This window comes from Psammomys obesus, unplaced genomic scaffold (assembly GCF_907164565.1).
Source record: "Psammomys obesus unplaced genomic scaffold, mPsaObe1.curated_primary_1811, whole genome shotgun sequence".
Classification (NCBI taxonomy): Eukaryota; Metazoa; Chordata; class Mammalia; order Rodentia; family Muridae; genus Psammomys; species Psammomys obesus.
In genome coordinates, this window is record NW_026596147.1 from 8,204,706 (window position 1) to 8,216,108 (window position 11,403).

The window sequence follows — 11,403 nt, forward strand, 5'->3', positions numbered from 1 at the left end:
CCCTGTAGGGTTGCGACATGACCATGTATGCCTACCGGAGCGGGAAGGTGTTATTTGAGTGTGGTCAGGTGTGGCCGGAGACATGGCCCACATCAGGATGTGGGAAGCGGAATTCAGTGAAGAAATGCAGCAGTGTTTGGGTGTTTGGGTGTTTGCTTTGTCCAAGGAGGGACAGGGCTGCATCAATCAGCTCTTTTTCACTGTGCTCATGGAGGAAAAAGAAAGAAAGACGCTTATTTAGCTTGTGCTGGGTAGTTTGAAGTTCTAATAGCCCGTCATGGCTCTACAGCAAGCCCTCCCACCCTTCTGGGCTGCAGCATTTCATGGTGAGAAAGCTACCAGCAGACATGAGAATAAAGAACAAGCAATAGTTACACTGCTACCCAGAGATGAAATACTTGTGAGTTCTACTGTCTCTTTGGAGAGAAGCCATCAGAAAACGCCAGTGTTAGCTGGGCATAGTTGATTCCAGCACTCGGGAGGCAGAGGCAGGCAGATCTTTGTGAGTTTGAGGTCAGCCTAGTCTACACAGTGGGTTCCAGGAAAGCCAGAGCTATATGGTGAGACCCTACCTGAAAAAGCACCCCTACACTCTTCCCCCTACCCTCCAAAAAAAGAAAAAAGGAAGTGTGACTGCTTATCTATCACTTCTGGTCATGGCTACAGGTCTCCTCTGCTGTCAATCATTGTCTTTCAGATGTGTGCGTGCGTGCGTGTGTTTGTGTGTGTGTGTGTGTGTGTGTGTACACTTGCTTGCCTGTGTGTGTTTGGGTGTATAGATTCCCACAGTGTGCATGTGGAGGTCAGAGGACAACTTGAAGGAGGCAGTTCTCTCGGATCCTGGGAACCAAACTCATGCCAATCAGGCTTGGTAACAAGTGACCTCACCTGCTAGGCCATCCTGCCAGCCTTGTGTGGCTTTTCTCCAGAAGCAAAAGCATTCTACCAGGCCAACAGCAGGGTCCAGCTGGGCTTATTTCCTTAACATTTCACCAGTGGGGCACTTTATTTATTTAGCCTTTTAAACTTGGGCCTGGTGAGAATTTGCTTTAGTTGACATTTCTCTCAGTGCTGTGGTTTGAAATCCATCAGGTTAGCCAAGGGCCACAGCAGGACTATATAGGGACCCCAGCATGAGAGAATGTAACTACCTTTCCTCAGGTAATGGCCTCTCTTTCACAGAAACCACGTGTGAGTCAGTTGGTGCTCATTGAAGGCAGGCTCCCTGAGTTTGTCCCTGAGGGTAGGCTCCAAGGTCTGTATTATTCTACACTGTGTTAAGGCCCTGGTCACACACCCTTCTGAAAGGTTGGGCATAGTCTGCCAAGCTCAACACCTAGGGGAAATGGGCTAGCACAGTTGCCTTGGTTTTGGAGAGGTTCTCAGACATGAGTGCAGTGGAATGTTGGGCATGAGATGAAGGGTGCCACTTCTCCACCCCTGCAAAGAGAACCCCTTCACCTGGCATGCTGGCCAAAGCAAAGCACCTCCACAGCGGCATCTTTAGAAAGGTCTTCACTTGAGAGGTCTTTGAGCCCCTTCGCAGCGAAGACCCCCTTTCCACACTCTCCAGTCCTTCATGAATCATATACCCGGCATGAAGACACCAGGCTGAGCTTTCCTTACTTCAAAACAGGTGACTGGAATTTTCCAGTTCTGGAATGTTCTCTTCTATGTATTGAGATATCATGGAAGTGGGACCCAGGTCTAACTATGAAATGAATTTGTTTTATTCATACCTTGTATCCCTAGCCTAAAGGTAAGTTCGGACAACGTTCTCATTGCACTCATGTTCATGAGTAAGGCTTACCATAGGAGGTCAATATTGGAATTTGCCATAGGTGGTGCCTCTCAGTTACTGCTCCATTGCTGTGAAGAGACACCACGATCAAGGCAACTTATGAAAGAAAGCATTTCATTGTTTATTAACAGCTTCAGGGGAGTAATCCATGATCATCGTGGCAGGGAGCATAGTGACAGACAGGTAGACATGGTGCTGGAGAAGTAGCTGAGAGGTCACACCTGAAAGTTGTAGACAGAGAGAGAGAGAGAGGGAGGGAGAAGAGGGAGAAGGAGAGAGAGAGAGAGAAAGAGAGAGAGAGAGAAAGGGAGAGGAAGAGGGACAGGGACAGGGAGACTGGGCCTGACATGGCCTCAGTGACACACCTCCTCCAACAAAGCCATTATCTATCCCCCAAAGGCCACGCCTCCTAATCCTTCCCACCTAGTTCTACCAACTGCGGACCAAGCATTGAAATATATACGCCTATGGGGGGTCATTCCCATTCAAATCACCACACAGTGTCAAGAAGCTTAAGATTTAGGAAAATTTTGGATTTCAGATTTTTTAGTCAAGGACGTTCATTTTGTCTTAGCAAAACTTAGCACAGCTAAGTTAATGTAGCAAGGGACTGATGAACCGATGTGTGCCCGAGCAGCCAGCTGAATGCTAGATGTGTGAGCAGGTCTGTGGATGAACAGACAAGTGGGTGGGCGGGTGGATGGTAGGTGCTTACATAAATGGGTTGGTAGATGGATGAATGGATTAGTGGGTGGATGGGTGGATGGATGGATGGATGGATGGGTAGATGGGTTCATAGGTCGGTAGAATAGACGGATGGATGGACAGTTGGGTGGATGGATGGGTGGACAAATGTAAACATTCAGGAATAGGTATAAAGTATTTCATGTTTGGAATCTCTTTCATAAATTTGACTGCTCTTAAGAAAGAAACCTTCCTGAGCATGCGGACAGAAATCTTTGTGCTGATAAAAGCCACAGCCCTTTCTCCACAACAAGAGCTGGCTAACACCTGACGAAAAACACTGCTTTTGCATCCTGCCTTTGAGCCACAACTGTAGAAGCGCAGGGGGGCCAGTGCCTTCAGGGACCGAGGTCAGAAACCGGAGTCTGTGATCCTCCTATCTGAAGGCCACCAGGTCAGCAGCAAGCGATGGTACTGTGTGAGAGAAGAGTGTGGGAGACGGAGCCATTCAGTTGTGTCCTGGGAGAAACAATGGGTTTCACAGGCAGGCTCTTGATCCAAGCTTGCCTGCCAAGCTCTTTCCATGGCACAAACCCCTAATTTTAGAAGAATCAAGTCATATAAAGCTTTGGACAAGGGCACCTGGTTCAGGTCATGCACAGTAACAAAGAACCTAGCCACAGAAGCACTGACATTTCACATTTCCCTGAAGGAAGGTTGGAGAAAAAAAAAAAACAAAAAACCACCAGGTAAAAATAGCAGCTCATTTATTGAGCATTAAGCGTTTCGGGATTCCACACATTGTCACCAATGTTCTCAGTCACCTTGAGAATACTGAAGTTTTATCATCTAGTATAGACCAAGAGACAGGATGTTACATTACCCAAGGTCGCAGAACGGTGCGAAGCAGAGTTAAGCTTTGAGCCCAGGTTTTTCTGATTCTAGAGCCCATCTCCTTACATTCCCCATACATCAGTTTATGCTACAGGAAGAGTCTGATCTGCTTGGAGGAGTAAGCGGAAGCCTTTGGTACTTCTGAATAATATCATTTTAAAGCGTGTGTTAGAGTGAATTTTCAGGGGGAATGTTTTGACTGTAAAGTGTTCCCCTTCGCACGTTCCTATGGGGTCTGGCTGGCAGGCACGGTTCCTGCCTGAGCTCATGGCTACCTGCTCCCCAACTGCCTCACTCACCGCCCCACCGCCTCAGCACCACCCCGCCTTCCCCATCACCACGGGCCGGGCCGTATCCCTTCCAACTGCAAGCCAGCGAAAGTCTCCCTTCTTCTAACTTGCTTCTTGTCAGGTTGTTTGGTCGCAGCAACGGGGAAAGCAGCAAACACAGCCTGGATGGACTAGTGTCTCTTTTTGACTCTGTGACTGGTGGGTTTGAACCCTGATGTCCCCCTCACCCAATAGCCCGGGGAGTCCGTGGCTCTCGAATGCTTTCTGTGGTTAAATAGGAAGCAGGTATGTCTTTGAATAAAAAGGAAGCAGGCAATGACTTTTCCAAGGAGACCATCTGAGAAAACACCACGGCAGCGCCCAGTTTCTTTTGCAGCGAAATGGAAGAGCGAAGCCTTCGGCCCTCCGTGTACCGTTCTCAGGAAACGGATGCGGAGCGATCTGTGGCGAGAACAAAGAGCACTGTGTCCGCAGGCGCAGGTGTTCCCGCCGTGGCAAGCGAACCTGGTGGGGTCGGAGACCTCTGCTCCCCTCCCACCCCCGGCCCAGCTGTACACTGCTTGGCTGCCCGGCGTTGCTCTGTGTGCCTCTGTGGCTCTGTCAGAGACCTGGGCTGGCGCTGGGAGGGTGTACTGTTTCAGAGAACCCCCTCGAAGTCTGCGAAGGTCTGCAGGTATGAGATCTGAAGTCCTCCAGTATGTCCCAGGATCTGTGAGGCTCGGTGAGGCCAGGGGCAATTGAAACAGTACTTTCCCTTCTCTGCCTTGAAGTATTTATCAGCGACGGGCTTGAGTGGTGGTGGTCTGAGGAACCCAGCTTGGGTGCTGTTCTAGCCTCCTTTCTATTGCTGTAATAAACCATTTTGACCAAGAGAAACTTAAGAGGAATGTGTTTACTTGGCTTACGGCTCTGGACCACAGCCTGTCTTTGAGGAGAATCAGGGCAGGGACCCGAGCAGAAACTTGAAGCAGAAATCGTGGAGGATGAGGTTGGAGAGATGGCTCATTGGTTAAGAGCACTGGTTGCTCTTCCAGAGGTCCCGGGTTCAAGCTCCTACACCACAGCCATCTGTAACTCTAATTCTAGAGAATCTGATGTTCCCTTCTGCTCCTGAGGACCCTGTACTCATGCAGGGCACCTAAACTCACACAGGCACATACACATAAAAATGAAAACAAACAAACAAAAACTATGGAGGAATACTGCTTGCTCTCTCTCTTGTAGGCTCCTGTTTAGCTAGTTTTCCTGTACATTCTAGGACTACCAGCCTGGGGAAGGGTTCCACTCACTGTTGGGTAGGCCCTATAACATCAGTTAGCAATCAAGACAATACCCCACCAGACACACCCATAGGCCAATCTGATCTGGGGGAATCCTTTAACTGAAATTCCCTTCTCATGTGACTCTGGGCTGTGTCATGCCGGGGTTTACAAGTGAATTAAGACAAATATGGAGGCTCAGGAGCACTCATTTAAATTCCTTCCCGTAGATGGTTTCCTTTAGCCATCAAATGTGTATTTTTTTTTTTCCTACCAAAACTGACCCTACTTCCATGAGACACAAAACAGGGATGTGACAGAACCGTTGACCTGCTTTTGCTCAGGACCTGGCCTGTGGCAGCCGAGAAAACACTTGTTGAAGGGGCTGGGGAGGTGGCTCAGTCACCAAAGTATTTACCACACAAGAGTTCAGAGCCCTAGCACCAATATGAGAGCCGGGTGTGGTGGGGGCGAGGATGAGAGACAGGCGGATCCCTTGAGCTCCCTGGCCAGTCAGCCAGGCAGGACGGATGAACTAGGTTCAGACCTTGTTTCACAGAGTTGAGCATGACTGAGCTCTGGCCCTCACAGACACGCAGCTCTCGAGGTTTCCTACAGCAGGTCTTTCTGGTGAGAGTGAAAAGTCAGGGTTGAGTGGTCTGCGGGTACTCCTGGGAGGAGTGTGGGTCACGTTCATTAAGGCCCCCATGCACACTAGGCCTGAGAACCCACCATTAGTTTTTAGAAGCCGTGGGTGTTCCATTCTGCCTGGAGAATCTTTGCTACGAAGGTCCCAAGGCTGATGGTAAAGCGGAATAGACATGGGAGGCGTGTAGGCTCTCTGCAGAGGCTCCAGGTCGGGCCGCACCATAGCTCTGGCTCCTGTTTGTGCTGTCCAGGACCCTGTGTCCCATCCCTTAAGCCCTCCCCACCTCTCCCAGCATACTTTCCAGCACATGACAGGCTGATGTTTGCACGGAATTTGTTCTCTGACCTGGAGAGAAAGACAAACACTGTGATGGCTGGAGCTTCACTGGGGATGAGGATTCCTGCTGAACTGCACATCTTGTGAACGAGTGGAAAGAGCCCAGGAATCCAAGTCCAGAGACCATAGCTCAGTCCTGACCCTGAACTTCAACCAGCTCTTCAGGCCTCAGCTTCTCAGAAAGGCTGCTGCTCCAGCCTGGTGTGTGATGATTTCCCATCAGTTAACTGGAAATTAGCTAAGCCAGAGGACAGAGAGCCCAGATTAATATTTAGAAAGGATTTATAAGGTAAAGAACCCTGTTAATCCTGAGGTCTTTTCACTTGTATTTGTGGAATGGGTGGAGACTGTTTCAGGTTAGGACAATTTCCATAATCCCCCCTACTAAGCCCTTTTCCCATTGTGGTTTCTAACTTTACATCTACAAAGCTAGCAGGTGCTTCTCGGAATGTTAATGCCCATTGCTTGAAGAACACACTGGGAGTTCTGACTCTGGTCCAAGAAATCGCCATAGCCAATGACTGCCCACAGGAAACAAGCAGAGCTTTAAGACAAAATGGAGAAGCTATTGTGACGATGACCAATGGTGTGAAAGATTAGGGCTTGACACCAACAAGCCTGGACTTGCCTGTTTGCTCTACTGTTTTCACACCAGTTAGTTGCCCTATTTAAATCCAGTTCCTCATCTGTCAAACGGAGATAACGATGGTGTTTGTATCATGGAACAGAAATAATAAACTCCAATGTGTACTTACAGGCTCAAGCAGCCATGTCTTGCCTTTTATGTGGATGCTGAAGATTTGAACTCAGCTCCTCATATTTTAACAGCAAGCCCTCTGACTCACTGAACCATCTCCTTGGCCCTGGGATTTTACTCTTTAGAGTCAAAAATATTTCAGCATGTAGAGATACCATATCTACTTATTATCTATCTCTCTATCTCTATCTATCTATCTATCTATCTATCTATCTATCTATCTATCTATCTATCATCTATCTGTCTATCATCTGTCTAATTCAAGGGAACTGAACTAATACACAGACTGACTATAAAACTGAACTAATAAATGCACGCAGGAGGTAGGATTTTAAATATAGTATATGTGTGTGTGTGTGTGTGTGTGTGTGTGTGTGTGTTTTCTAACCACTAGCATCTTCAGCCTCTGAAGCAGGCTGGCACATTTTGTAGACCTGGCACAGGCAGAGTCATCAGGAACCTCATCTGATAACCTTAGAGAGAACCAGCACAAATCAAGCAGGACGTGTCAATGGCTGGGAGCTGACAGAGTCCCACCAGCCAATCTAGCCTTTGCCCTGGCACTGGCTGAGACCCACAAACCAGTTCTGCCCTTTGCTTGCCCCCGAGGCTAGCCTCAGCGGGTGTGCTATAAAGAAGCATCCTAAGGATTCTGAGACTCCAGCTGCGGGCAGCGAGCCTAAGGGCCATGATACCCCAAGGTCAAGTTTGGTGTGCTTGGGATTCACTAGAGGGGGTTTCTAACCCGCAGAAGCCTGCCTCAGCTCCTGGTGACACCCAATTGGAGCACACGGTCATGGCACAGTCATGTTTTGAGTCTGTTTCATCTTGGCTACCTGCTGAGGGTCTTGGGATACTAAGATGGTTGTTGAACACAGTCACCATTAAAAACTGAATTATATAAACTTGTATAAGTTATGTTAAAAACAAAGATATTTATCAGTTCTCAGAATGTATCACTTCTTGGGGAGATAGGTTTAGGCAACAAAGCTGTTGTTGAATAAGCAAAAGGACCTGAGTTTGATCCCCGATGGTATGTAAAAACACTGGGAGTAATGGCTTGCACTGGTTACCTCAGTGGGACAAGGGGATGCCTTCAACTCAGCTGGCCTATCTGGAGGGCTTCAGGCTAATGAGGAGCCCTGTCTCAAAGGAGGTATGTGGCCTTGAGCATGGAGCCTGAGGAAAACCTATGTGTGTGTTTATCCACACACACAAATAACCAAAACCTCTTATCACTTCTTAGTTGTTCTGCTTCATTTTATCACGGCGTATGCTTGGAAGCCATTTGTATCCATCATCTCTGTGTGACAAGACATTCCCGTGGTGGCTGCTGTACCCCTGTCTTTACCTCCTAGTCAACCATCTGAGATGGACCCCAGTGGGACCGCTCACCCCGCAGAACCCATCACCCAGGGTTCTCCCCGCCAGCTCCCTTGAGGTGGAACCCAAAGAGCACTTGGAATAAGCTCCTCGGGTGATTTCCTTAGGAGGGACAACATTCTGACACGGATGTAGGGGACATCCCAGGTCACCTTTGAGTTTTGAGAATTCACTCTTGGGTTCCAAAGGTCTGTAGTTACCTCTGGGACCATGTGAAAGAGACCTGACCCTTCTGTGCTTTCGTTCTTGCTCCTAGAGATTAAGGTGCATAGCACGCGCAAAGCCCCAGACACAATTTCTAGCATCAAAGACCTGCCTGCTGCCGGCACACTGCCCTTGCCTGACTGCAACGGCTAGTGAGACAGCCGGTACTAGAGGCCTCTTATTCGTAGCCCAAGTGGCCTCAGCAGTTTTTTTCTACCCCAAGGCAGCTGGTATCACCAGATGTTCAGGGACAACTGGTGTCATCAGCAGCAGGAAAGGCCAATAGCAGTGGTCACAGACTCCACAGCGCTCGAATTCTGTCCTTATTCTAGGAGGATCTGTCAAATCCATTCACAGCGCAGACATTTTGATGAACCATAGGAAACATAAAGCATGTGCGCTATCAGGGTGCCAGGAGCCTCGGCCTTATAAGTGAGCTGAGAGTTCCTAGTTACTAGGATAAGAATAGATTTTTTTTTTTAAACTGCTTTTTTGTTTTCCTTTTTCTTTTCAGAGATAGGGTATTGCTGTCTGGCACAGGCCGGCCTGGAACGTCTGGGTTCAGGTGTTCCTCCCGCTTCAGTCTCTGGAACTACAGGCTTTCTTTAATTAAATGAAGTTGTGCTTGGCAGGAAGAAGCTCTTTGTCTTTTCTGACATGTCAAAGCCACAGGGAGAAAGGGCAGTCCCTGTGGTGAGCACACCCCCCAGGTGCTGGCCAGAGAGGCGTAAAATGGCCTTTCCTAGAGCTGGTTCCACCGCAGACAACCTTCCTGCTGGGTCTCCAACCATGACAGAGACCTTATCATGTGCCTGACATTTGGCCCGTAACCTGGCCCTAGCCTAGTGCTGGAGCACACACTGTGGATGACAAGCTTGGGTCTCGAGAGCCGGAGGAATTGTTTTTATTTAATTATTTTTTATTTTTATATCATGTATCGATCTATTTATCTATCTAATATCTATCTATATCCATCTATCATTTATCTAATCATATTTCATCTATCATCCATCTCTATCTATCTATCATCTATCACCTACCCATGTATCATCTATGTATCTGTCTGTCTGTCATCTATCATGTGTGCATATGTGGGTGAGCATACCACAGAATGAGTGAGGAGACCAGAGAACAATTGTAGGAGTCAGTTCTCTCCTTACACCATGTGGGATTTGAGGATCAAACTCAGGCCGTCAGGCTCAATGGCAATGGCTTTTGTCACTGAGACATCGAGCCAACCATAGAGGGATTTTAAAAAACGGATTATTCTGACAATAGGAGGCTCTACCTTTCCCCTGACCTTACTGTCTCTAGCTCTCTCTCCAATGCCATCTTGTGCCCCTGCCCTGTTGCCCTGCTGTCTCTCTCTCCCTGTGCCCCTACCCCTGCTGCAGACCTCTGCTGTCAGCCATAGGTGTGGGATACAGAGCCCAGCCTGCCCAAGGCCCACAGACGCTTTGAGCTTCAGTCCAGCTACTGTTGGTCTGTAGATAGTTGTGGCTTTTGGATCTTGGATGAGGCAAAGCAGGACCCTGAGAACCAACGGTTAGTTTACAAAATGTAGACATGATCCCACACGTGTGTGTAACACTCCCAGCCCTCCCAGGTTCTTCATTACCCAGCACTGGGGGTCAAACAGGCCGCCGCCCTCTCCAGCTGCACATTCTTAGGGGTCTCTTGGTCTCTTGCTCTTCTGTGTTCCAGCTGCTCTCACTATGAGACCCTGTGTCACTGCAGGCCCCAAGGCAATGGGCAAGAGATCGGAGCTAAGACTCAGCCATTTTTCCTTTTCATTTTATTGACAGGCACTTACAATGTGGACCCAGATTGTCCTCATACCCCGAATCCTCCTGCTTCTGCCTTAGTGGTGCCAGGACTACAGGCTGTTCCACCCAAATATTGTTCCTCCCGTCTTAAACTTGTCTTGGATATTTTCTTATAGCAAAATAACTTTAACATACCTCATACCTACCTGCATCCGTCACAAGGGTAATCTTTCACCTTTTTTCTTCTTTTTTTCTGAGACACTATGTAGCCTTGGCTGGCCTGGAATTTACTACATAGACCCAGGCTGACCTTGAACTCACTGAGATCAGCCTGCATCTACCCCTCAAACCTTGGGATCAAGGGTGTGTGCCACGATGCCCAGTCTCTTTCAACACCTGTGGCTGTCTCCCCTTTTCTTGAGAGAATCGCTCAGTCCTTAGCACTGTTTCTGTTGGTATGTTTAATTATTTGGGGTTTGTCTCATCTGAAAGCTCAGCCAGTGCCCCCGTCCCAAGGACCCTCACTGGTAGGAGCCTGAGGATCTTTGGTTGAGGAGTGGACCAGGAGGGACAGACTCGGTGGCTAAGCGGAGCTGGCACAGGCTGGCAGTGGCGGAGTTTGTGGTACACATGTCAAGATCTGAAGAGCCGGTCAATTCGAGCACCACAAACCCAGTCATCACCTTTACAGGAAGAAAACCGAAGAGAGGCCATCTTCTCTACACAGTGCTGACTGGAGTCTCCTAGAATGCAGATGGTCAACTGCCTCAAGAACAGTTCGATGTGATTTGCTTTTGGTGACATTTATTTTCCAACAATGGCTGCAGCTATTTCTGGTCCCACGAGAGTACAGTGCTCTGGGAATGGATCCTCCACCCTCCCTCAGCTGAGCTGACACTGCTCCGAGTTTCGAATGATGTCTTCGGGGATGACTCAAACAGCAGAATGACAAATAAACAGTGATGGCGTTCTAAGGCAGCTTGGAACTGGGATGGTTTGTTACATATGGCATGTTTAGCTGCTCTTGCCCTGGACGGAGCATTTTCTCCTGGTGTGTGACTCTTAGTGTTAAAACTGTGACAGGCCCTGGTCAACGGGAATGGCTGTTCATGGTCTCCTTCAGGGAGTGCTGGCCTTGTGAGTTTTGTTTCTCTCTTTGTGTGGTCTGTCTCTGTCTCTGTCTCTCCTCCACCCCCCCCCCCACAAAATACTCACATACAGAATAGCGAGTGGGTAGAGATATTTGACCCCTGGCTGAGTGTCCCCTACATCCATACTGAGAGGTGGGAGTCCTCTGCTTGCTTCTTTCCTTCCTTCCTTCCTTCCTTTCTTTCTTTCTTTCTTTCTTTCTTTCTTTCTTTCTTTCTTTCTTTCTTTCTT